The sequence below is a fragment of the Mobula hypostoma genome, chromosome X2 (genome assembly GCF_963921235.1).
Source record: "Mobula hypostoma chromosome X2, sMobHyp1.1, whole genome shotgun sequence".
NCBI classification, from domain to species: domain Eukaryota; kingdom Metazoa; phylum Chordata; class Chondrichthyes; order Myliobatiformes; family Myliobatidae; genus Mobula; species Mobula hypostoma.
This window is the reverse complement of record NC_086129.1, coordinates 16,415,849-16,442,883: the sequence shown is the minus strand read 5'-3', so window position 1 is coordinate 16,442,883 and position 27,035 is coordinate 16,415,849. Positions and strand designations below refer to the sequence as shown.

The window sequence follows — 27,035 nt, the reverse complement described above, 5'->3', positions numbered from 1 at the left end:
TTCTCTTTTACACTTTATGTTTCTGAAGAACCTTATGGTATCCTCTTTAATATTATTGGCTCGCTTACCTTCGTACTCCATCTTTTCCTTCTATACCACTTTCTTCTGTTGGTTTTCAAAAACCTTCCTGATCCTCCTACGTCCCATTAATTTTTACTCTATTATATGCCCTCTCCTTAGCCTTTATGTTGGTTTTAATTTCCCTTGTCAGCCACAGTTGCATCATCCTGCCTTTAGAATACTTCTAAGTTGCTGGTGAACGCAGCAGGCCAAGCAGCATCTATAGGAAGAGGCGCAGTCGACGTTTCAGGCCGAGACCCTTCGTCAGGACGAAGGGTCTCGGCCTGAAACGTCGACTGCGCCTCTTCCTATAGATGCTGCTTGGCCTGCTGCGTTCACCAGCAACTTTGATGTATGTTGCTTGAATTTCCAGCATCTGCAGAATTCCTGTTGTTTTAGAATACTTCTACCTCTTTGGAATGTATCTATCCTCTGCCATCCGAATTCATCCCATACAGTCCCAGACGGCTGCTCTACTGTCATCCCTGTTAGTGTCCCCTTCCAATCAACTTTGGTCAGCTCCTTTCTCATGCCTCTGTAAATTCCTTTACTCCACTGTGATACTGTTATATCTAACTTTAGGTTCTCCCTCTCAAACTGTAGGATGAATTTGATCATATTATGGTGACTGCTACCCAAGGGTTCCTTTGCCTTCAGCTCTCTAATAAATTCCAGTTCGTTGCACAACACCCAATCCAGAATAGCTGATCCACAAGTGGGCTCTACCACTAGCTGCTCTAAAAAGCCATCTCCTAGGCATTCTACAAATTTCCCTCTTGGGATCCAGCACCAACCTGATTTTCCCAATCTATCCAAATTCCACCATGACAATCATAACATTGCCCTTTTGACATGCATTTTCTATCTCTTGTTGTAATTTGGAAACCACATCTTTGCTACTGTTTAGCAGTCTGTAGGTAACTCCCATTAGGGTCTTTTCATCCTTGTAGTTCCTTAACTCTACCCACAACAATTCAACACCTTCTGATCCTGTGTCACCTCTTTCTAATGATTTGATTTCATGTTTTTTTTAAACCAACAGAGCCACCCCAACCCCTCTCCCAAACTGCCTGTCCTTTCAATACAACGTGTATCCTTGGACATTAAGCTCCCAGCTATAATCTTCTTTCAGCCACAATTCAGTGACACCTAGAACATCATACATGTCAATCTGTAACTGTGCTACAAGTTCATCTACCTTACACTGCATGCATTCAAATACAACACCTTCAGTCCTGCAATCATCATTCTTTTTGATTTTGTCCCCATTTTACATTGCAGCTCATCCTGTTGATTGCAATTTTGCACCATCAGCCTCTCCTTGCTCGTAGTCTCACAACACACTACTTCTGTTTGTAAACCAACTACTCCATCCTCAGCCCTATCACTCCGGTTCCCATCCCCCGCCAATTTAGTTTAAACCCTCCCGAACAGCTCTAGCAAACCTGCCCACAAGGATATTGGTTCCCCTTGGGTTCAGGTGCAACCCATTCCTTTTGCAGAGGTCGTACCTTCCTCAGAAGAGACTTCAATGATTCAGAAATCTGAGTCCCTGCCCCCTGCACCAGTTCCTCAGCCACATTTTCATCTGCCAAATTATTCTATTCTTACCCTCACTGGTGCGTAGTACAGTCAGCAATCCAGAGATTACTACCCTGCAGTAAGTTTCTCAGCTTTCCATTTAGCTTCCTAAAATCTCTCTTCAGGATCTCCTCACCTTGTCTACCAAAGTCATTGGTGCCAATATGTACCAAGACTTTTGGCTGCTCACCCTCACCCTTGAGAATGCCATGGACCCAGAGACATCCCTGACCCTGGCACCTGGTTGGCTACATACCATCTGGGTGTCCCTAACCTGCCCTTGCCCACAGAATCTCATCTCTGTTCCTCTGACTATGGAATGTCCTGTCACGACTGCAGACCTCTTCAGATCTCTTCTGTACAACAGCACCAGTGACTGTAGCACCCCCCCCCCGGTAGGTCGCCCCCTCCAACAGTATCCAAAGTGGTATACTTAAGTGGCAGCTTGGTGCAGCTGGTGCAGATGTGGATATCCGGGAGGCTGGAAGTCTCCCAGAATTCACACACCTCACATAAAAAATACAACATAGCCCCTGGAGGCATTCACACTGCACTGAGCCATGCTGTTAAACTCTCTAATCCCATTTGTCCTTTCTAAATTTGCATGTAACTCACAAAACAGTACAACACAAGAACAGGTCCTCCCACCCACAATGTTTGTATTAATTACGACACCAATCTGAACTAATCCCATCTGCCTGCACATAGTGCATATCCCTCTAAGCCCTGCCTGTTCATGCATCTGTGTAAATGCTTCTTAAACATTGCTGTTGTACCTGCCTCCACCACTACCCCAGGCAGCGCATTCCAAGCATTTGAGACACTGTTTTAAAAAAAAGCCTCGAATATCCTTTAGAGCAAGAGAGAACATATATAATCCTGATGAGTCTTGACAGGGTGGACGTGAAGCCAATGTTTCTTCTGGAATGAAGAATCATTGCCTAAACATAGCAGCCAACAATGTAAGATGGAGATGAGGGTCACTTTATTCTCTCAAGAGTTATGAAACTATGGAACTCTCTTCCACAGAAGGTGATGAAGAGGTAAACAGATCCTTGATAAACAAAGTATGGGGTGGTGGAAAAGAGGGGCAAGATTACTACAGGTCGGTGGGTGTGCAGAGGTGGGATCACAATCAGATCAGCCAAAATCTTATTGAATGGAGGAGTAAGCTTGAGGGCCCAAGTGACCCACTGGTCACTCAAGCATACAACAGGACCTTCTTACTGGTCATTCCTATATCATTAGTGCCCATGTTAACCATGACCACTTCATGCTGTTCAAAAAGATTAAGATGTACAGGATTCAGTGACTTGGTAGTTTGGATTCAGAACTGGCTTGTCCATAGAACAAAAGCGTTGGTGCAAGGGTGTTATTCTGGCTGGAGGTCTGTGACCATCGGTGTTCCACAGGGATCAGTATTGGGGGTCTTGGCTAACTACGATAACTGCGATGAAAATGTAGAAGGTGGGTTAATAAGTTTGCAAGTAACAGAAGATCAGTGGAGCTGTGTAGTGTAGAGGGTTCTCAAAGGATACAGCAAGATATAGATCATTTACAAATATGGACAGTATAGTGACTGATGGAGTTCAATCCAAGCTTGAGGTGTTGCACTTTAGGGGGTCAAATGAAGAGGGAAAGTATACAGTTCATGGCAGGACCCTGAACAGCATTCATGTACAGAGGGATTTGGGATCCAAATCTATAGCTCAGCGTGGACACTCAAACACATTGGATGGTAAAGACATATGGTATGCTTGCCTTCATAGGTTGGGGCATTGAGTAAAACAGTAAATCAAGTTGCAGCTAAAGAAAACTTAAATTAGGTTGGCTTAGGAGTATCGTGTGCAGTTCTAGTCTCCTCATTATTACAGGAAAGATGTGAAAGCTTTAGAAAGGGTCCAAAACAGGTTTTGGTTGAACAAATATGCATTGTTCTCTGTAGAATGAGAAGGTGAGGGGAAACAGAGGTTTATACAACTGAGGGATATGGGGTAGAAATGTCAAATACTAGAGGACATACATATATGTTGGGGAGGGGGAAGCTTAAAAGGGGATGTGCAAGGCTATCAATGTCAGAAAAGTGAGTTAGAAAAGTGATTGTTTTCCCTTTGAGTTCAGACAAATTCATACACAACATTCATCCACTGTATCTCCCTGCATGGGGAAAAAATCATCAGCTATCCACTTCCCTCCTTACATTCTGCCTGACCCACTGAGTTCCTCCAGTTCTGTGCATGTCCCTCCATGTTTACTTGTGCTGAAAATAATGCTTCATTTGCAATTCTAGTCTGTGTGCTTCAGTTAAAGTCACAATGACAAAGACAGAATTTTTCAGATATGGCCTCATTTCTTTATAACATTGGCCTTGCAGTCAATCAAGTGTCTTCTCTCACATGCTTCTAATCACCCAATTCCCCTCCCACTCACCTATCTTAGGTGCAATTTAAAGTAGCTAATCTCAAAACTGGGATGCTCATTAATTTTAATCCTCTATCCAATGCACTGAAGTATTTCTCAAAAAATAAAAGAAACTGACCACTTGTCAATTTCTTTTTGATAGGCAAGAAACCAGAGAATAAATGAGAAACATCACAGGGAGAACATACAAACTCCACATGGATAGCGCCAGTGGTCAAGATCAAATCCAGGTCACTGGAGACAGCAGCATCACTGTACCAATGAAATGGCTGAACATAGTTGGATCCAAGAAACTACCCCAAGGAAAACCTTTAGCGGTGTCGTGGGGTGAAGATTGACCCCCAACAAATACAACCATTTTTGTTTATGTGAGATATTGTCCCAAGCTTTGGAATATTTTCTCCTTAATACACCATGACTTTACCAAGACTCTTTGATGCAACACTTGGACAAATGATGCCTTGACAGTCAAGGGCAGCAACTCTCACCTTGCATTTAGTATGGTTGTACTAAGATCAAGATCAGAATGGTCCCAATGGGACACAAAGTGGCATCAGTGAGCAAATGCTGCTTGATCACATTATTGATGACAGCTTTCTTCATTTTGCTGATAACTGCAAGTACATGATCAAGCAATATTTGGTCAAATTAGATTTGCCCTGTTTTTTCTAAACAGGACATAGTAGTCAATTTTCCAGAGCTAGGTAGGTATCAACATTTTTTAATGTACTGGAAAACACTGGTTCACAGCACAGCTGGTCCTAGTACTGGGATGTTACATCATCTCAATGCTTTATCCAATGCTCTCAAGTTTCTCTCGACTGATCCATCAAATTGACTGAACCATGCTTTTATAACTGTTGAGATCTCAAGAGCAAGTTGAAGCCTATCACCTATATAGCACTCTGGCTAAAACTGGTTGAGTGCTTCAGAATTGCTCGAGCACTCATGCTGGACCCACAGTGGGAATGGGAATATTCTTGGAGCTGTCTCCCCCTGTTAACTATTCAATTGTCCACCATCATTCATAATTAAATATGGTAAGGCAGCAGAGCCACAATCTGATCCATTGAAAGCAGTATCAATCACCTGTCTATTGTATTCTGTTTAATAAGCATGTAGTCCTAGGCTGCAGCTTCACTCAGCTGCAACCCCAGCCTGCTGTTGTTACCAGCATCTGTAACTGCAGACTGTGGTGATGTACATTACTGTTGAAGATGAAGATGATAATGATCCATTGACTTTCATGGATAACCAATTCTGAACTGCTAGATCTATCCTGTGTCTACCACCTTCCCAGATAAATGCAAGACCACACAACATAACACGAATGCACCCAGCGTGAAGATAGACTTTGGCTCTATGTAGAGGACCATTCTAGCAAATCTGTCTTGTACGGAAGCATTTGTCACAGATAGCTAGACAAAGATTAGGTCAAATAGGAATTCCTCTCTGATGCAACAAACAAATCAAGCAGCATCTGTGTGGGAAGAAAAGGAATTGTTAACGCTTCAGGTTAAAACCTCAACATCTGTCACAAACCCAATATGGCAGCAATATCCTTTAGGATATAGCCAGTGGCAGTGCTACAGGCCACTCTCAGTGATGGTCATTGCCTTTTCCAACACAAAAATCTGTGCCACTGTTACTTTGTGTCTTTTCCAAGAACAGTGCAACATGTAGAAAACAGTTTATAAGGCACAGAAAAACCGCATCAAGTCTACGCTGAGTCACTGCAGAGACAAGTCACAGCTGTTGGCTGAATTTTCTGATGTATTTGAATGAACAAGAGAAAACATTGAGCTGCACAAGGATATCCAGCAGCATATCCTTCATGACCATAAGAATTAGGCTCTTCAGCCCATTGAGACTGTTCCAGCAATCAATCATGGCTGATTTTTTTCCCTCAACCCCAATCCCCTGCTTTTGCCCCATAACCCTTGACCCCCTTGCCAATTCAGAACTTAAATACACCAAATGACTTGGCCTCTACAGCCATCTGTGATAACAAATTCCACATATTCACCTCTTTCTGGCCGAAGAAATTCCTCATCATCCAAGTTCGAAAGGTATGTCCCCTTATTCGAGAGTTGTGCCCTAAACTCTCCTAATGGGAACATCCTCCCCACATTCACTCAATTTAGGCCTTTCTGTACCTGGTAGATTTCAATGTGATCCCCTCTCACCTTTCTGAACTCCAGCCAGTACAGGCCCAGAAACAAACACTCCTTATACATTCCTGGAATAATTCTTCAGAATCTCCTCTATGGCTGAGAATGACAATTGCTCTGCATGTGACCACAAGAAACTGCAGAGTTGCAGACACAGCTCAGCACATCACAGAAACCAGCCTCCCCTCTGGGGTCTGTCTGTACCTCTTGCTACCTCAGTAAAGCAGGCAGCATTAAAGACCCTGTCCCAGGCATTCTTTCTTCTTCCATCAGGCAGAAGACACAGAAATCTGAAACCACACTCCACCAGGCTTAAGGACAACTTCCAAAGTTATTAAAAAAAACTATTGTATTGTTCCCTAGTACGACAAGATAAACATTCAAACTCACATTCTACCTCATTATCTTGCACCTTGTCTCGCTACACTGCACTCTCCGTAGCTGCTACGCTTCTGCATTCTGTTTATTGTTTACCTTGCTGTACCTCAAAGCATTGTAATGAATTGATCTGTATGAACAGTATGCAAAATAAACTTTTTACTGTTCCCCAGTGCATGTGAAAATAATAAACCTGTTCCAATTCCTCCAGATCAAATCAATGTATCATGAAGCTTCAGATGTACACCAGTACTTTTATATTCTGGTCATCTAGAAATGAATGCTGACATTGCATTTGTCTTCCTTACTACCAACTCAATGTGCAAGTTAACCTTGAGGGAATCCTGAACTAGGACTCCCAAGTCCCCTTGCAACTTCAATCTCTGAATTCCCTCCCCATTTAGAAAACAGTCTACACCTTTACTCTTCCTATCAAAGTGCATAAACTCACAGTTCCCTGAACTCTATTCCATCCACCATTTATTTGTACTTTCTCCCGACCTGTCCATAATCTCCTGCAAACTCCGTCTCTGTGACATTACCTACCCCTGCATCTATCTTGGTAACATCTGTAAACTGGGCCACAATGCCATCAGTTCTTTAATACAGACCATAAGCAAAAAGCTGCAGTCCCAACACTGACCCTCGTGGAACTCCACTAACCACCAGCACCCATTCTCTGCCTTCTGCCACTTAGCTAATTCTCCATCCATGCTAGTACCTTGCCTTTACCACAGGCTTTTGTTTAGCAGCCTCTTGTGCAGTATCTTATCACAGGCCTTCAAAAAATCCAAGTAAATAATGTCCACTGACTCTTTGTCTAACCTGCTTGTCACTTCCTTAAAGAATTCTGAAAGGTTTATCCGGCAAGATCCAAGTTACTCCCAAATTTCATATTTAATCATGGACTCTAAAATCTTACCAACCACTGAAGTCAGGCTAACCAGCCTATAATTTCATGTCTTTTGCCTGCCTCCCTTCTTGAACGGGAGTCACATTTTGTGATTTTCTACCCCTTTGGCATCCCTCCCTTGCTCCAATGGTTCTTGAAAGATCACTACCAATGCATCCACAATCTCTTCAGCTGTCTTTTTCAGAACTTTGGGGCATAGACCAGAATCCAGGTGATTTACCCACCTTCAGTCTTTTCAGCTTCCCCAGCACCTTCTCCTTAGTGATGGGCAATACATTCACCTCTGCCTGACTCTCCTGAATTTCAAGCATCCTCCTGGTGACTTCCACTGTGAAGACTAATGCAAAGTACTTTTTTTTTTAAGCTCCTCCACCATTTTTCTGTTCCCTATTACTACTTAACCAGCATCATTTTCCAGTGGTCTCTCTTACCCTTGAGTTATCATACAAAACTCTTGCAACATTCTTTTACATTATTAGCTAGTTTACCCTCTCATTTCATATTCTTCTCCCTCAGAGCTTTTATAGTCCTCAATGGCTTTTAAAGGCTTCCCAATCCTCCAGTTTCCCACTAATTTTTACCATTTCATATGTTTTCTCTTTTGCTTTTAGGCATCCCTGAATTCTCCTGTCAGAATGGTCAGTCACCTTATCCTCTTTTATGTGCTGCTTCTTTCTTGGAGTAAAATTATGCTATGTCTCCCGAATTACTCCTAGAAACTCCCGGCATTGTTTCACCACCCTCCATGCTAGGGTATCCTTCCATAAAACTCCAGCCATCTCTTCTCTCATGTCCCTTTACACAACTGTAGTACTACATCAGATTTCAGTTTCTCCCTCCCATTGCAGGGTGAAGTATATCACATTATTACTACCTCCAAAGGGTTACTTCACCTAAGGCTCCCTAATTAAGTCTACTTCATTACACAACATCAAAATCAGAATAGATTGTTCCCTAGTGGGCTCTACCACAAGCTGCTTCAAAAAGCAAATCTGAGATGTTACACTAATTCCACTTCTTGCAGTTCACTACCAATCAGACTTTCCCAGTTTCCCTGCATATTCAGGTCCTCCAGGAGTATAGTAAAACTACTTTTCTCATATACCTTTTCCATCTCCTGGTGTATTTTGTAGCACACATCCTGACAACTACCTGGAGGCTCGTACATAACCCCATTAGGTCTTAGCTTTGTTGCTCCTCAATTCTACATCTTCGAATCTGATAATCACTTTTTGCTATGGATTTAATCTCCCCTTGCCCACCTGCCTGTCTTTTGGATAAGATGAGTATCATTGGATGTTTAGCTGAAGTACTGATCCTCTTTCAGCCACATGTCTGTAATGTCCACGACATCGTAACCTGCCAATTGTGATCGGTTCTATAAACTCATTTATCTTGTATCATAACTACCACATACGCATAACAAGCAGGATTACAACCCATCTTCACTCAGAGGGTTGTGAGATTGTGGAATGAGCTGCTAACACAAGCGGTGCATACAAGCTTGATTTTAACGTTTAAAAGAAATTTGGATTTGGATAGGTACATGGATAGTAAGGATGGGGGGGGGCTATGGTCACAGTGCAGGTCAAAGGAAGTGGGCAGTTTAAATGGTTTAGCACAGACTAGATGGGCCCAAGGGCCTGTTTCTGTGTTATTCTTTTCTCTAACTCTGGACTACAGGCACTCAAATACAACACCCTCAGCCCCTTATTCACTGACCCATGTGAAAATCAACCCACGTTGCCTGAACTTAATTCCTAATCCTTTCTAAACTATCCTATTTTTGTTATTCTGAAAACTTTAGCAAATTGTTTTGCACTCTCCTTCCCTTCAACTTTTTTCCTCAATTTACCAATTTCCCATCACACCCCACCACTCCTCCCCCCCACCCCCCCTCCCACCACCACCCAACCAGCTATTTAGTTATAGCCTGATCTACCCCCCCGGTTGTGTAATTTACCAGGACTCTGTGGACTGCATGGTTCAGATGGAGCTTATCCCACAGCAAGTGCTCTCTCCTTCTCCAGTACTGGTGCCAATGCCCAATGAACTCAAACCCACTTTTCCTGCACCATGTGTTTACCTCCAATCTTGTTGGAAGTGGCAGGGGGGCGGGGGGGGTGAAGGAGAAAAGAGGACAACACTCCACCTCCAATTGGGAAATTAAAGGTAGCACTAGTCCGCAAGATAAAGTGCGAACTTGGATTAAGTCTAATTTTGAGGGAATGAGACAGGAATTTGCAAATATTGATTGGGAGAGTTTGTCAGCAAGTAAAAGTACATTTGGCAGTGGGAGGCCCTTAAAAAGCGAGAGAAAGGTTGGGCCATGTTCCTGTTGGAGTGAGCGACAAGGCTGGCAGGATCAGGGAACGCTGGCTGATGAGAGATACTGAAGATCTGGTCAGAAAAATGGAAACATATCAGGTACAGGCAGTTGGAATCAACTAAATACTGGAGTTACAAAATACCACTGACAGATAAGGTAGAGAACAAACTTAAAAATCTACAAGTATACAAGTGCAAAAGGATAACAGAGGAGTAAATAGGTCCCCATAACGATCACTGAGCTGATACGTGTGGAACCATGGGACTTGGTCAAGGTCTTAAAATATTTCTCATCTGTATTTAACATGGAGAAAGCCACAGATGCTAGAGAATTCTGGGAAGAAAATAATGATGCCCTGAAACAATTTGACATTATGAAAGAGGTGATATTGGCAGTCTTGAAGCATTCAAAGGTAGGCAAATCTACAGACCCAACTGGGGCATTGTGGGAAGAAATTTCAGGAAATTTTGCATAGATTTTTGTATTTTCTTCAGCCACAAATGAGGTATCAGAAGGGAGGAGGTGGCTAATGATGTGAATTTAAAAGGGGCCATAAGGATATCTTCAGAAAACAATCGCGAGTGAGCCTAACATCATTGGAGGGAAGTTACTGGAATTTGGAGACAGGATCTGTCAACATTTGGTACAGCGAGGACTGATTAGGGCAAGTCAGTATAATTTTGTGTGTAGGAAATCACATCTCACAAATTCGATTCAATTTTTCTTGAAGAGGTGAACAAGAGGACTAGCAAGGGCAGGGCTGTCGATGATTTTTACATGGCCCTGTGCATCAGAATGAGCTTTATTATCACTGACATATATCGTGACAAATGTTCTGTGGCAGAGCATTACATTAAAAAATTACAACTTACGATACAAAATAAAAAAAGTAGTGCAAAAAGAACAAAAAGTGAAGTGTGGTCATAGGCTCATCGTCCATTCAGGGAACATGTAGTGATAGGGAAGAAACTGTTCCTAAAATGTTGAGTGCGAGAGTTCAGACTCCTGTACCTCTTCCCTGACGACAGCAATGAGAAGATGGTATGTCCTGGATTGTTCTGGTCTTTAATGATGGATGCTGCCTTCTTAAGGCATCACGTATTAAAGATGGCAGGGAGGCTGATGTCTATGATAGAGCTGACCGAGTTTACAACCCTCCATACCAGACAGTGATTCAACTCATGCTCTCCATGTTACATCCATAAAAAATTGCTAGTCTTTGGTGACAAACCAAATCTCAGGCTCGTAATGGAATATAGCCACTATCGAAATTTCTTTGTAATTGCATCAGTATGTTGGGCCCAGGATATATCTTCAGAGATACTGACAAGGAACTTGAAACTGCTCGCTCTTTCCACCACTGACCCCTTGATGAGGATGGGTATGTGTTCTGACTTTTCCTTTCTGAAGTACACAATCAGTTCCTTGCTATTTCTGACTTTGAGTGCAAGGTTGTTCTTGCAACACTACTCAACCACCCAATCAACCTCACTCCTGAAAACCTCCTCGTCCAACTGAGATTCACCCAACAATAGTATAATTGGCAAATTTGTAGATGATGTTTGAGCTATACCTAACCACAGTTATGAGTGTAGAGCAGCAGAGCAGAGCGCTCCAATCCGGACTGACTGTGGTCTCCTGATAAGGAAATCAATGATCCAGTTGCAGAAGGAGGTACAAATCCCCAGGTTTTGAAGGCTATTGATCAGTACTGAGGGGATGATGGTCATAGAGTCAGAGCACACTATAGAGAACACTTTGGAGCATCTAGTCTGTGCTGAACCATTAATCTGACTACTCCCAGTGACATGAATCGGGACCTTGGCCCTCTATATCCCTCTCAACCATGTACCTATCCAAGTTTCTCTCAAAAGGTTGTGTGACGAAAGACCAAGTTATCAGAAGATTGATGCTGATGAGAGAGATAAGAGAGACAAAGAGAGAAGCGTTCAAAATGTTAATGAGAGACGAGAGAGATTAACGAAAAGAGACACAGTTCCGGGTATTGACAGACCGGTTGCTTTGAACCTGAACTGTTTGAAGTTTGATGGACAGGCGATACCCCAGCAGGGGAATAAAAGGAACAGGTTCGCTAAGGCAAGGGACACACCACGAGATCACGAGACCCTGGAAGTGCGGTGTGCCCCCACAAGTTGGTGGGAGTTTGGAGGTCTGGTTGTGGGACCGACCATAGACGCACAGGGTGAAAAGGTACGATCGGCGGGAACCTGGTGTGTGTGTCCGCCCTTGCCTGGGTGCCGGGTTCACCGCAGGAAGAACGATCGTATCCGGAACGGAGGGGTCACAGTCGGTGACTTCCGAAGACAGTAAAAGGGCTCCCCCGAAAGCTAACTGCGGGGAACATCAAAGGTCTGTGAATCGAAACTTGCATTCGCTCTCTCTCTCTCCCCCCAACGGCACAACAGAGATTACTGCGAACTGTACAAGCTGAACTGAACTCTGCGTCACTCGAGACTGATCATTTTACCCCTAGACTGCGATAGAGCTTGATTGATTTCTATTATCCTAGTTCTGTGTACATGTGTGTTTTATCATTGCTAACCTGTTGCATTTATATCCTTGCAATTAGAGTACTGTGTTACTTATTTCTTTAATAAAACTTGCTTAGTTCCAGTAAACTAGACTCCAACTAAGTGGTCCATTTCTGCTAGTTTGGCAACCCAGTTACGGGGTACGTAACATAAGTGGGGGCTCGTCCACGATTTTGAGCGCTAAATTTGGGACGGGGTAAATTGATTGGGTTAAAATTCCGAAAAGAAAGAAAGGGCAAACAGCAGAAATGGAGATTGAGGAATTTCTAAAGGCGCCAACCTTGGAGGCATTAGAGGATGCCAGGAAATCAGAATTGGCAACTGTGGCCAAACGGTTGAATCTTTTTTAAGGGGAAGTCGACAATGAGGAGAGCAGAGATGCACAGAGCTATCGTAGAGCACTATGTATCTAAAGGCGTGTTTCCCCGAGGGGAGCTGGAGGTGGTATCTATGGGAAAACCTGGTGGAGAAGCAGTACAGCTGCAGATTGAAAAATTGAGACTCGAGCACGAGCTCCGGGTAAAACAGTTAAGCGAGCAAGAAGAGAGAATAAAACAGCTGGAGCGAGAAGAGAGGGACAGGCAGTTAGAACGCGAGGAGAGGATAAAACAGCTGGAGCGAGAGGAGAGGGACAGGCAGTTGGAGCAAGAAGAGAGGGACAGGCAGTTAGAGCGAGAAGAGAGGGAGAAACAGAGGGAAAGGGAATTTGAGCTGGAGAAGTTAAGGATGACGCTAGCGCAGGGGCTCATGCCGAACCAAGGTGGAGGGTTCAGGGCGACCCAGAAGGTTAGGCTGGTTCCCCCATTTGAGGAGGCCGATGCTGATCGGTACTTTCTCCATTTTGAAAAAGTTGCTGCAAGTCAGGACTGGCTGAGGGATAAGTGGGCTGTTTTGCTTCAGAGTGTACTTAAAGGAAAAGCCGAACAAGCTTACTCGGCCTTGTCCGCAGAAGATGCCCAGAGGTATGATGTGGTGAAAGAGAGCTTCCGGAATGCGAGGAAGCAATGGGGCCGCACGTATTTAGAGTTTGCCCGTGAGATGTTGGTGCGCCTCGAAAGGGATCAATGGGTATTATGACAGACTGCTACAGCTAATACTGATTGAGCAGTTTAAAGGTTGTGTCCCTGAAGGTATGAGACCATACCTAGATGAGAAAGAGGCAGACACCTTAGCCGCAACTGCTAAGTTAGCGGATGAGTACGCGTTGACACATAAAACGAAGTTTACCCCGAGTAAAGGCTACCAGAAGGGCAGTCAAGACGGCAGAGAGAGTCCGCCAGAAAAGTCAGAAAGTAAGCCGGGGACTAGTGAGAAGGATAAGGTAGACCGGGAGCAGTTTGGTAGGAAGTCTCCTGGGGTCGTATGCTATAACTGTGGGAAAGCCGATCACTTTGCGTCCAGGTGCTTTGCCCCAAAGAAGGAGAAGGGGAAAGGGAAAACAACAGTTCCGACTGGCTGTATTAAGCTGGTAAACAAACCGCTAGGGGAGAAGAGGTCTGATAAAGTTCAGGAAGGGCGCGAGAGGTTTATCTCAGCCAGATTGGTGTCGGTGAAGGAGGGGTTAAACCCAGTTCCAGTACGGATCTGGAGAGACACTGGAGCTTGTCAGTCATTGATATTAAAGAGTGTGTTAGACTTTAGTTCAGAGACCCAGACTGGGGAGGTCAGGGTGATAAAAGGCATTGGGAAAGGGACTGAGGCAGTACTTTTGCACCAGATACACCTAAAAAGCGACTTGGTCTCCGGACTGGTCACGATCGGGGTGAGGCCCAAAGTACCGATGGAAGACGTGGAGGTCTTACTCGGTAATGACCTCGCCAGCGGAGAGGTGTACCCAGCAGTAAGATTGACAAGCCAACCTGCCAGGATTGAGGCCCCGCCCATGGACTCACAGGCTTATCCCGTTTGTGCAGTGACTCAGCGCATGTCCAGAAAGGCTGCCGAAGTGAATATAGATTTAGTTGAGACATTTTTACCAGCCTTGTACTGGGGGGGGGGTTTAGAAAGTGAGAAGGAGCGTAGTGAGGGAGTTGAGGTAGACTTATCATTAGCAAGGAAGGAATTTATACAGGCACAGGAGCGAGACGAGAAGCTGATGGTTTTGACGGAGGCAGCTCTCTCCGGAGCAGAATTAAAAAGGGAGCCAGTGGGCTATTGTGTGGAGGAGGGAGTACTAAGGAGGAAATGGAGACCAAGTACCATGCCCGCAGATGAGGAATGGGGGGTGGTGCCGAAAATTTATGGGGATGAGATTCTTAACCTGGCCCACAAGATACCCCTCGGTGGACATTTTGGGGTGAGGAAAACAGTCGGTAGAATCATGAAAGAGTTTTACTGCCCGCACAGGAGGAAGGATGCTATTGACTATTATAGACGTGAGCTAACACAATTACAGGCTATTGATATGCTAACAGCTTACCACGATCAGAAAACAGATCTAGTTGTTGGTGTTATCACGAAAATTAATGAGGCTAGGGTGCCACCTGATAAGGGGAAAACCCATTTCGAAAGGATAAGTATGGTGCCGACCAGGTGGGAGAACTCAATTGTTTTGGCCAACTTTGCTGATGAGTTCTCTCACTTAACCCCCAAGCAAAGCGAGCCGCCAATAAAGCTAATTAAATGGCACGCACACGTATGTCCCGAGGCGATGCAAAGAGCCAGGACATGGTGTTGTTGTCACATCAGGTCAGCCTAGTGAGCAACACCCCTATAGGATGATTAATTCAGTGACAAAAGGGCTAAAGAACGCAGAAGCGTATACTCACGATTTAGTGGTCTGGAGTGACACGTGGGAGGAGCTGTTTAAAAAGCTGTTTGAAGCCAGCCTGACAGTGAACCTCGCAAAAAGTGAATTCGGCCACGGAAAGATCACTTATCTGGGATTTGTGGTAAGGCAGGGGCAGCTGGCACCGATGCAGGCTAAGGTGCGGGCTATCTCTGAAGTCCCCACCCCGACAGACAAGAGAGCCCCGAGAAGGTTCTTGGAAATGGTGGGGTACTATAGGAAGTTTTGCAAAAACTTTGCGGATATTACCCTCCCTCTTACTAAGCTCTTGCCAAAGAATGCTAAGTTGGTGTGGGACGACCCTTGTTATCTTTGTCTGGGACGAAAACCACTGAGAAGTTACACTGATCACAACTGATTAGTGTTTTTGGCCACTATGAAGTTTGCGAAGTTGGAGCCTGGTCTTAGAGGATTATTAAAATAACACATATAAAAGGAACGGAAATGTGATTGCTGACTGTCTGTCAAGGTGTTGACAACTTAAAGTTCTCTGTATTAGCCAAATAGCTGATGACCCTGTATATTAGTGTGTATCTAATAATGTGTTCATGCCTATAATTTTTACCCTGGTAAAAATCCTTTGAAGGGTAGGGGTGTGACGAAAGACCAAGTTATCAGAAGATTGATGCTGATGAGAGAGATAAGAGAGACAAAGAGAGAAGCGTTCAAAATGTTAATAAGAGAGAAGAGAGATTAACGAAAAGAGACACAGTTCCGAGTATTGACAGACTGGTTGCTTTGAACCTGAACTGTTTGAAATTTGATGGACAGGCGATACCCCAGCAGGGGAATAAAAGGAACAGGTTCGCTAAGGCAAGGGACACACCACGAGATCACGAGACCCTGGAAGTGCAGTGTGCCCCCACAAGTTGGTGGAAGTTTGGAGGTCTGGTTGCGGGACCGACCATAGACGCACAGGGTGAAAAGGTACGATCGGCGGGAACCTGGTGTGTGTGTCCGCCCTTGCCTGGGTGCCGGGTTAACCGCAGGAAGAACGATCGTATCCGGAACGGAGGGGTCACAGTCGGTGACCTCCGAAGACAGTAAAAGGGCTCCCCCGAAAGCTAACTGCGGGGAACGTCAAAGGTCTGTGAATCGAAATTTGCATTCGCTCTCTCTCTCTCTCTCTCTCCAACGGCACAACAGCAATTACTGTGAACTATACTAAGCTGAACTGAACTCTGCGTCACTTAAGACTGATCATTTTACCCCTAGACTGCGATAGAGCTTGATTGATTCCTATTATCCTAGTTCTGTGTACATGTGTGTTTTATCATTGCTAACCTGTTGCATTTATATCCTTGCGATTAGAGTACTGTGTTACTTATGTCTTTAATAAAACTTTCTTAGTTCCAGTAATCCAGACTCCAACGAAGTGGTCCATTTTGGCTTGGCAACAGTTGAAACTGACCCCACATTCATCACTTACGCAGGCAGCACGTTCTACACTTTCACCACCTTGAGTGGAAGATATTACCCCCCTCATGTTCCTCTGAAGTATTTCAGCTTTCACCCTTACCCATGACCTATAATTGAAGTCTCACCCAACCCCAGTCGAAAAGCCTGCTTGCACTTACCCTATCAAAACACCACATTATTTTGTATGCCTCCAGCAAGTCTCTGCTCTGTCTCCTGTACTCTGGGGAATAAAGTCAGAACCTATTCAACTTTTCCTGATAACTCAGGTCCTCTGTGTCCTGGCAACATCCTTGTAGTTTTTCTCCGTACTCTTTCTATCTTATTTACATCTTTCCTGTAGGTAGGTGATCAAAACTGCACACAGTACTCCAACTTAGGCCTCACCAACAGCTTAAACAAGTTTAACATAACATCCCAACTCCTGTACTCAATGCATTAATTTATGAAGGCCAATGCGCCAAAAGCTTTCTTTACCTCCCTATCCAGCTGTGACACTACTTTCAAGGAATTATATTCCCAAATCCCCCTGTTCTACCACACTACTCAGTGCCCTACCTCTCACTGTGCAAGACCTACTCTGGTTAGTCCTCCCAAAGTGCAACACTGGATTAAATTCGGTTTGCCATTTTCAGTCCATTTGCCAGCTGGTCCAGATCCTGCTGCAAGCTTTGATACGTCTTCCTCACTGTCCACTGTACCCCCAATCTTAGTGTCATCTGCAAATTTGCTGATCCAATTAACCATATTATCATTCAGGTCATTGATATAGATGACAAACAATGGCACACCACAAGTCACAAGCCTCCAGTCAGAGAGGCAACCATCTACTACTGCTCTCTGGCTTCTCCCACAAATCTAATTTACTACCTCATCTTGAATGCCAAGCGACTGAACCTTCTTGACCAAATTCACACGTGGGAACTTGTCAAATGCCTTACGAAGGTCCATGTAGACAACATCCACTGCCCTGCCTTCATCCACTTTCCTGGTAACTTACTCAAAGATTCATTAGGCATGATTTACCATGCACAAAGCCATGTTGGCCATCTCGCATCAGTCCCTTAGAATAACTTCCAATAACTCTCCTACCACTGATGTCAGACTCACCAGCCTATAATTTCCTGGTTTATTCTTAGAGCCTTTCTTAAACAGTTGAACATCAGCTATCCTCCAATACTCTGGCATCACACCCAAAGCAAGGATGATTTAAATATCTCTCCTAGCAACACTGCAATTTCTGCACTAGCCTCCCGCAGGGTCTGAGGGAATACCTTGTCAGACCCTGGTGATTTATCCACTTTAATTTGCCTCAAGATAGCAAACACCTCCTCCTCTGTAATCTGTATATGGTTCATGACCTCACTGCTGCATTGCCTCACATTTATAGACTCCATATCCATCTCCAGACTAAATGCAGATGCAAAAAAAGAATCCATTTAAGATCTCCCCCACCTCTTTCAGTTCCATGCACAGATTATCACTCTGATCTTCCAGAGGACCAATTTTGCCCTTGCTATCACTTTGCTCTTAATATATCTGAACAAGCCCTTAGAATTCTCCTTCACTTTGACTGCCAGAGCAAGCACATCTCCTTTTAGCTCTCTTGACTTCCTTCTTAAGCTCCCTCTTGTATTTCTGATATTCCTCAAGCATCTAATTTGTTCCTGCCAGCCTATACCTGCTATGCACTTCCTTCTTTTACTTAACCAGGGCCTCACCAGCTCTCAAAAACTAAGGTTCCCTAAAACTGTTACCCTTGCCTTTTATTCTGACAGGAACATACAAACTCTGTACTCTCAAAACTTCACTTTTGCAAGCCTCCCACCTACGAAGTACACCTTTGCCACAAAACAACCTGTCCCAATCAACACTTGCCAGTTCCTTTCTGATCCCTCTTCCTCCCACGGTATCATGTCAAAAACAATGGAACCATGGAACATTGCACTGTCAGTCCTGACCTTCTGGCAGCCAAGTCTGATTAAGACCATGAGATATAGGAGCAGAATTAGGCCATCAAGTCTATTCCGCCATTTCATCATGGCTGATTCAATTTTCCTCTCAGCCCCAATCTGCTGCCTTCTCCATGCATCCCTTCATGCCCTGACTAATCAAGAATTTATCAACCTCTGCCTTAAATATACCCGAAGATTTGGCCTCTACAGCCGCCTGAGACAATGAATTCCACAGATTCGCCACTCTCTGCCTAAAGAAATTCCTCATCTCTGTTCTAAAAGGCCACCCCTCTATTCAGAGCCTGTGTCCTCTGGTCTCAGAACTCTCCCACCATAGGAAACATTCTCTCCACATTAACTCCATCAAGGCCTTTCACCATTTGATAGGTTTCATCGAGGTCACCCCTCATTCTTCTAAATTCCAGTAAATACAGACCCAGAGCCATCACTCTTCATATGACACAGCTTTCAATCCCGGAATCATTTTCATGAACCTCCTTTGAACCCTCTTCAATGTCAGCACATGTGGGCCCAAAATGGCTCAATACTCCCAAAGAAGCCTCACCAGTGCCTTATAAAGCCTCAACATTACATCCTTGCTTTTATATTCTAAACCTCTTGAAACAAATGCTAGCATCACATTTGACTTCCTCACCACTGACTCAACCTACAAACTAACCTAAAGAGAGTCCTGCACAAGGAAGTCCCTTTGCACATCAGATTTTTGAATATTCTCTCCAGTCTACCTTTTTACCTCTACCTCAGTACATGACCATACACTTCCTAACACTGTATTCCATCCACCACTTCTTTACCCATGCTCCTAATGCAAGTCCTTCTCTAGCCTCTCTACTTCCTCAAAACTACCTGCCCCCCCTCACCTGTTGTCATAGCTTCTGCAAACTCTGCCACAATGCTATCAATTTTGTCATCCAAGTCATTGACACATAGCAAAAAAGGACTCGGTACCAACACAGCCCCTGTGGAACACCACCAGTCACCCGCAACCAACCAGAAAAGGGTTCTTTTATTCCCACTCTTTGCCTCCTGCCAATCAGCCACTGCTTTATCCATGCTAGAATCTTTAAAGTAATACCATGGGCTCTTAAGTTGTTAAGCAGCCTCCTGTGGCACCTTGTTAAAAGCCTTCTGAAAATCCAAGTACACAACATCCATCGATTCCCCTTTGTATATCCTGTTTGCTATTTCTTCAAAGAATTCCAACTCATTTGTCAGGCAAGATTTTCCCTTGAGGAAACAATTCTGACTACAGCCTATTTTATTATGTGCCTCTAAGTACCCTGAAACCACATCCTCAACAATCGACTCCAACATCTTCCCAATCAATCAGGTCAAATTAGCTGGCTTGTAATTAATGGCTACATTGTCTTATTTCCACAAGCTGATCCATGCCCTAAGCTCATCCACCTTTCCTACAATAGTCCTGGCATTGAAATATACGCCGCTCATAACATTTGTCCCTCATGCTCAACTTTCTGATTCCTGAACTCGTGTGTAGGCTTAACATCATCTTTCTCTGCAACCACTTCACAATCTGCTCTGGTGCTCTGGTTGCCACCCCTACCATGAAGCAATAGCAAACCTTGCCACTAAGATGTTAGTTCCTCTCCAGTTCAGGTGCAAGCTGTCTCATCTGTACAGGTCCCACCTTCACTGGATGACAGCCTAATGATCCAAAAATCTGAAGCCCTCCCTCCTGCACCAACACCTTAGCCACATGTTAAACTGCATCATCTTCCTATTTCTGGCCTCACCAGCAAGTGGCACGGGTAGCAACCCTGGGATCACAACCCTGGAGATTATGTCGTATACCTCAGCACTTAACTCCCTAAATTCACTTTGCAGATCTCGTGACCCCTCGTACCCACGTCACTGGTACATACCAACGCAGATCACGATGTCTGGCTGCTCACTCTCCAACTTAAGAATGCTGTGTACTCAATTCGAGATGTCCCTGACCCCACCACCCGGGAATCTCGTTCTTGTCCACAGAACCTCCTTTCTGTTCCCCTGAGCTACGAATCCCCTATCACCATAGCTTGTTTCTTCTCCACCCCCCACCCCTTCCCTTCTGAATCACACAGCCAGACTGAATGCCAGAGAACTACTCACTGCCCCACAAGCGTTTCCAAAGCGGTAAACTTATTGAGGGGAACAGCCACAGGGACTGCACTGGCTACCTATTCTCTTTCCCTCTCCCTCTCCTGACAGTCACTTGGGTATCTGCCACCTGTAACTTAGGGGTGACTACCTCCCTGTAGCTCCAGTCTATCACCTCCTCATTCTCCTGTACAAGCCAAAGGTCATCAAGCTGCAGCTTCAGATCCTTAACTTCGTTCTCTAAGGAGCAGCAGCTTGATGCACTTCATGCAGGTGTTATCCCAAAGTTCCCACATCTCACACAGGGAACATACCACTAAATCTGGACCTATTCTCAGTGCACTAGCTATGTACTAATAGGCAAAAAAAAAGTTACTGGTAACTTGCTCATAGGCTCACAAAACACTGGAGGAACTCAGCAGGTCAGGCAGCATCCATGGAAAAGATCAGTCGATGTTTCGGGCCGAAACCCTTCGTCAGGACCGTAGGCTGCTGTCTGTGCTTGCCCAAATTTGTTGAGCCAAAGCCAGACCACACTAACAATGGCTACCCGGCTTACACCTCCTTTCTTTTTATTAGCTCAATGACTCACTCCTGATGAGACTCAGTTTTCAAATGGTTCCCCTCCTGCAAAACGTTGTCTGTCTCATGGTATAGAACACTGAGCTATAATCAATAAACATGGCTGTTGTCCACTTGGTCCAAGGCCAAGTGAAGAGCCAGTGAGACTGCATCTGCTCTAGACCTACAGTGCCAATCAAAAGTATTCACCCCCTTGGAAGTTTTCGTGTTTTATTGTTTTACAACAGTGAATCACAGTGAATTTAATTTGGTTTTTTTGGCACTGATCTATAGAAAAAGACTCTTGTGCCAAAGCAAAAACAGATCTCTGGAAAGTGATGTAAATTAATTACAAATATAAAATACAAAATAATTGATTGCATAATTATTCACCCACTTCAAGTCAGTATTTAGTAGATGCACCTTTGTCATCAATTACAGCCTTGAGTCTGTGTGGATAGGTCTCTATCAGCTTTGCACATCTGGACATTGAAATTTTTCCCTATTCTTCTTTACAAAACTGCTCAAGCTCTGTCAGATTGCATGGGGATCCTGAGCGAACAGCCCTTTTCAAGTCCAGCCACAAATTCTCAATTGGATTGAGGTCTGGACTCTGACTTGGCCACTCCAGGACATTAACTTTGTTGTTTTTAAGAGATTCCTGTGTAGCTTTAGTTTTATACTTGGGGTCACTGGCTTGCTGGTTAACAAATCTTCTCCCAGTTGCGGTTCTCTTGCAGACTGTATCAGGTTTTCCTCCAGGATTTCCCTGCATTTTGCTACATTCATTTTACCCTCTACCTTCACAAGCCTTCCAGGGGCTGCTGCAGTGAAGCATCCCCACAGCATGATGCAGCCACCACCATGCGTCACAGTAGGGATGGTGTGTTTTTAATGATGTGTGGCATTTGGCTTACATCAAGCATAACATTTAGTCTCATGGCCAAAAAGCTCAATTTTGGTTTCATCAGACCATAGAACCTTCTTCCAGCTGACTTCAGTCTCCCACATGCCTTCTGGAAAACTCTAGCCAAGATTTCACCTGAGGTTTTCTCAACAGTGGCCATCTCTTTGCCACTCTCCCATAAAGCTGTGACTGGTGAAGCACCCGGGCAACAGCTGCTGTATGTGCAGTCTCTCCCATTTCAGCCTCTGAAGCTTGTAACTCCTCCAGAGTTGTCTCTTGGTGGCCTTCCTCACTAGTCCCCTTCTTGCATGGTCACTTAGTTTTTGAGGATGGCCTACTCTAGGCAGATTTGCAGCTGTGCCATATTCTTTCCATTTCTTGACGATAGACTTAACTGGACTCCAAGGGATATTCAGTGACTTGGAAATTTTCTTGTATTTATCTCCTGACTTGTGCTTTTCAATAACCTTTTCACGAAGTTGTTCTTTTGTCCACGTGGTGTAGTTTTTGCCAGGATACTAACTCACCAGCAGTTGAACCTTCCACATACAAGTGGATTTTTACTACAATTAATTGAAACACCTTAACTGAACACAGGTTTATATATAGCTATGACACCTTAACTAATTATGTGACTTCTAAAACCAATTGGCTGCACCAGTGATGACTTGGTGTGTGTATAAAGTGGGGGGGGGGGTGAATAATTATGCAATTATTGTGTTTTATATTTGCAATTAATTTAGATCACTTTGTAGAGATCTGTATTCACTTTGCATGAAAGGGTGTTTTTCTGTTGATCAGTGTCAAAAAAAATTAAATCCACTCTGATTCAATGCTGTAAAACAGTAAAACATGAAAACTTTGGGGCGGGGGGAACTTTTAATAGCCATCGTATTGTGATGGCAGGCAAAATTGCTGCAGCTTCAAGTCTTTGCTTAAGCCAGAGTTAATTCATGACCAACCCCTCAAAGCACTTTATCACGGTAGATTTGAGTGCTACTAGGTACTCAGCAGTGATGGTGATCTTATCTTTCAATAAAGTCACACTTGTTAGATTGATCTGGAAGTTTAAATACCATGGGATACAAAACTGGCTTGGTGGGAGTGGAAGATTGTATTTCCAGACTAGAAGCCTGTGACCAGTGGTGAGCTGTCAGGATCAATGCTGGGTACACTGTTGTTTCAGAGATATTAACAATTTGGATAAGCCTGGTGATAGCATGGTCGATAAGTTCCTAGGATCACTAATAGCCTGTCCTGGTAAAGCCAACAAGCAGATGATTCAAAAGCCTTAAGGTACACATGACCAGGCTTAAGGCAGATTCAACACCACTGTTAAAAGACTATTGAATTGTATGACAACATGGACTCTTGACCTCACAATCTTCCTCATTGTAATCTTGCACCTTATTACCTGCACTTTCTCTGCAGTTGTATTGTATTATTGTGTTACCTTCTTCTACTTCAACATACTGTGTAATGATTTGAACCCAGTACATGTGACAATAAACCAGCTCCAAAAATGAGACTTGATCAGGTCAGCGTGGATAAGTTGGATGGAAAGGCCTCTTTCAGTGCTGTTTAACCTTGTGGGACAGAATGGCTATTTGGAGAGTTTATGAACCTGCACTGGTCAGAAAGACTCCACACAAAATTAATGTGTGCAAGTTCTGTGGATGCAAAGTTAACAGAAAAAACCACAGCTTCAACTAGAGACACTGGATACATCTTGAACAAAGCTTACATAACTTTGAGGAGGAAAACACAGTTCATGTACATATATGGGGTTTACCAAGTTTCGATGCACCATATAAACTTGTCATTAAGACTAAATAAAAGGAGCCACTGCAGGACATACAGTACATTAAAAAGCATTCTCTTAAACTTTAGGAAAATGGATCTCCCTAGGGGTCAGTACAAAGGCCACTATTTTTGGTAATGTATACCAAGAATTTGTACTTGTGTGTCCGGGGCACAAGTTCTAAATTGTCAGATAACAATCTACTTGGGAGGCACAATGAATTGAAGGCACATAGATATTAACAGGCTGGTGGATTGGAATAGGTAACAAATGAAATGTACTGAGCAATGTGAAATCTTGCATTCCAGTGGGAAGAAAACTTGAAAGCACAATTCTCAAAGAGGTAAATGTGCATTATTCGAAGTGGCACAACACTGAGAAAGTGATTAAAATGTATACAGGCAGGAAACCAGCTAAAACATGGAAGAACACAGCACTTCAAGAAGCATTCTGATGATACAAGGCCTCAACAACCACCTCCCCCCCCCCCACACCCATACACACCTCATCAACATCTGGTGAGTGTCTGCAGCAGATTGCTGGACAAACTGGTCTCGTTTTTATAGGATCCTACATTTTAGAAATGGATGGATGCAATGCAAAAGCAAGGTGAACTTTTGTGAAACATTTTTTTCAGCCAGAATTGAGGATTCCAGGACCAGTTATGTAAATGGTTGGAAAAAAACCAGTGTTATTTCCCTTGGAAAGAAGGAGGTGGTTAGACGCATTTGAAATGATGACAGTGCAGACAGGAGCACAAGAGAAACTGTTCCCATTGACAGAGAGGTTAAAAAGGGGTCAAATAATGGATAACAGACAAACAAACAAAAAAAAGCACACAGAAAAAGGAGTTGGTGTGTTAAAAAAAAGCTGTCCTAATGAAGGATCTCAGCCTGAAAGGTCGACTGTTTCATCGATGTTGCCTGACCTGCTGAGTTCCTCCAGCATTTTGTGCGTGTTGAGCTGGCCAGAACGCACTTCTGGTGGAATCAGAGGATAAGCATCTGAAAGGAAAGTGTGCAGGGCTTTGGTAAGATGAATGATCTTTACTGCTCTTAAAAGAACCAATATAGAGGCTGAACAGCCTTCCATGATGCAACCGATCAAAGATTCCCCACATGAACACACCCAGAAATGAGTAAACAGCATTGGTACGAGATCACAGGAAGACAGAACTTTTGAACAAGCTTGTTTGTGAAGGTTGGAATATCAGCCAGAGTGTATTTGTTTAACTATTGTCCTCAGGCTGCCCCTCCCCTCCTCCAACATGCCCATCAGATCAACTCTTGCCTCCAATATCACCTTCACTGCATTCCTCCTCATACATCATTGTTCTTCTGTCAGTCCTACCCCCCCCACATCTGTAATTCCTTACCCTCAACTTCACCCACTCCATGCACTTGCTCACATCAGTGACCCTACCCAACACAGTATCATTACACCCTCCCTCCTTTGCCTCCCAAACAGCTCCACCCTCTCTGTTGTGAGCAAACCATACCATCATTTCCCCCATCACAAGCAACTCCATAACCACTCTTACTGCCCCCTCCCCACCACTCAACCCCACCAATAATCCCATCATTTGTGACCCCCATCAGCCCCATTACACCTCCTACAAATCCACCAATCCCTACCACTGGCAAACCCCTGGCGCATCAACATCTCCATAATCCACCCATTCCCACCCTGCATTCCAACCCCACTCTCCAGACTTCCGCACTGTACCCATCTCCCCAACTACTTCCCACTCACACGAAGTCTCCCCATGCTGTACCCACACCCACTGCACCGCCACGCACACACCCTTTTCTTCCTCCATAGCCTCCAGTCTACCCCACTGCTGCTTTAGACAATCCACCCCGCATTCCCTCAACTGCCGCTACGACCCCATTCACCACCCCGAACCCCAATAACAACCGCGCGTTCAACAGCCAGGGCGGAATCATCCACCTTCAGCTGCAGGCGGGGACTCGGACAACAGCTGAGGTCAAGATGGCTGAGGCCGCAAAGGCCGGCGGCCGCTGGCAATAGGGGTGGCGGTGGGCGGCGAAGCTGTCGGGCAGGACGGGGTCTGGGAGGGGTGTCCTGGGGCGGCGGGCAGGCGGATGGGCGACGGCTCCCCCCGCGCTGACCCGGAGGTGCAGTGTTCCAGCCCAGCCGGACCGTACCACCGGCGCAGAGCGGTGGGGCCGCAGCCCGGTCCGGAGAATGCGAGGGAGCTGAAGCGGCCGCCCGCTACCGCCAGGCAAGCCCAGGGCCCGGCTCCTAGCCAGGACCGGCGAACAGCGGCAGGGAAGTGCGCGACAGCCGCCATCGCGGGTCGGCGGGCAGAGCGGGGACGGGCCGCAGCCGCCGCCATTTTGGGATCGACTAACATAAGAAGAAGCCGGGAGCGGCGATGAGGGAACAGAGCGGGGGTGGGCGGCCCAGGGCCACCTGCCGCACTTACCGTACTTACCGCACACATGCAACAGCGCCAACACACCAGACGCCCCCACCCAACACCGGGCGGCCTCCCTTCACCAGGTAAATAGCGGTCGGTGCCCACCTCGAAACGGAGAATGGAGCAGCGCCGCCCGCATTAGCATAAAACGACCCGCCCGCCGCGCGCTACTATTGGCTGCGGCCCTGCGCGGGTACAGATCCGGCCACCGGGCGGGGGGGGGAGTGGGAAGTGGGTACCCGATACCCGGTACCCGGTACCCGGGTACCGGCGGAGGGGAAGTTGGAGTGGAGTGGAGTTGAGGTACGAGGTGGGTGGAGGGGTGATGTGTGGAGGTTGGGGGAGTGGAGTGGGTTGAGGGGAGGACAGGGTGAATGAGGATTAGTGAGGGGGTCAAGGTTGGGTGGGTTCGTGAGGACTTGGGATGGAGTGATGAGGGGAGATGGTCGGAGTGGGGAAGATTGGGTTGTATATTTAATATGAGTAATATTGTAAGTATATTGTTTAATTAAGCAATTTGTTAGTTTAAATATTTCGTTATGGGTTAGTATGTAAGAGTACGCGAATGACATACGTCATGATGCCACCTCGTCATATATGCACGCGCCTCACATAAAGTAAAAACAAAACTAAGTGAC

The 27,035-nt window shown here is 44.9% G+C and overlaps 1 protein-coding gene across 1 annotated transcript in view; it reads right to left on the bottom strand.

Annotated features, from left to right (window-relative positions):
- prdm10 (PR domain containing 10) overlaps positions 1-26,526 on the bottom strand; it is a 134,578-nt gene extending 108,052 nt beyond the window's left edge. The window contains exon 1 of the mRNA XM_063038440.1: positions 26,413-26,526. The gene's annotated coding sequence lies outside the window, so the exon portion shown is untranslated. The remainder of the gene's footprint in view (positions 1-26,412) is intronic.
- Positions 26,527-27,035: the final 509 nt, after the last annotated feature.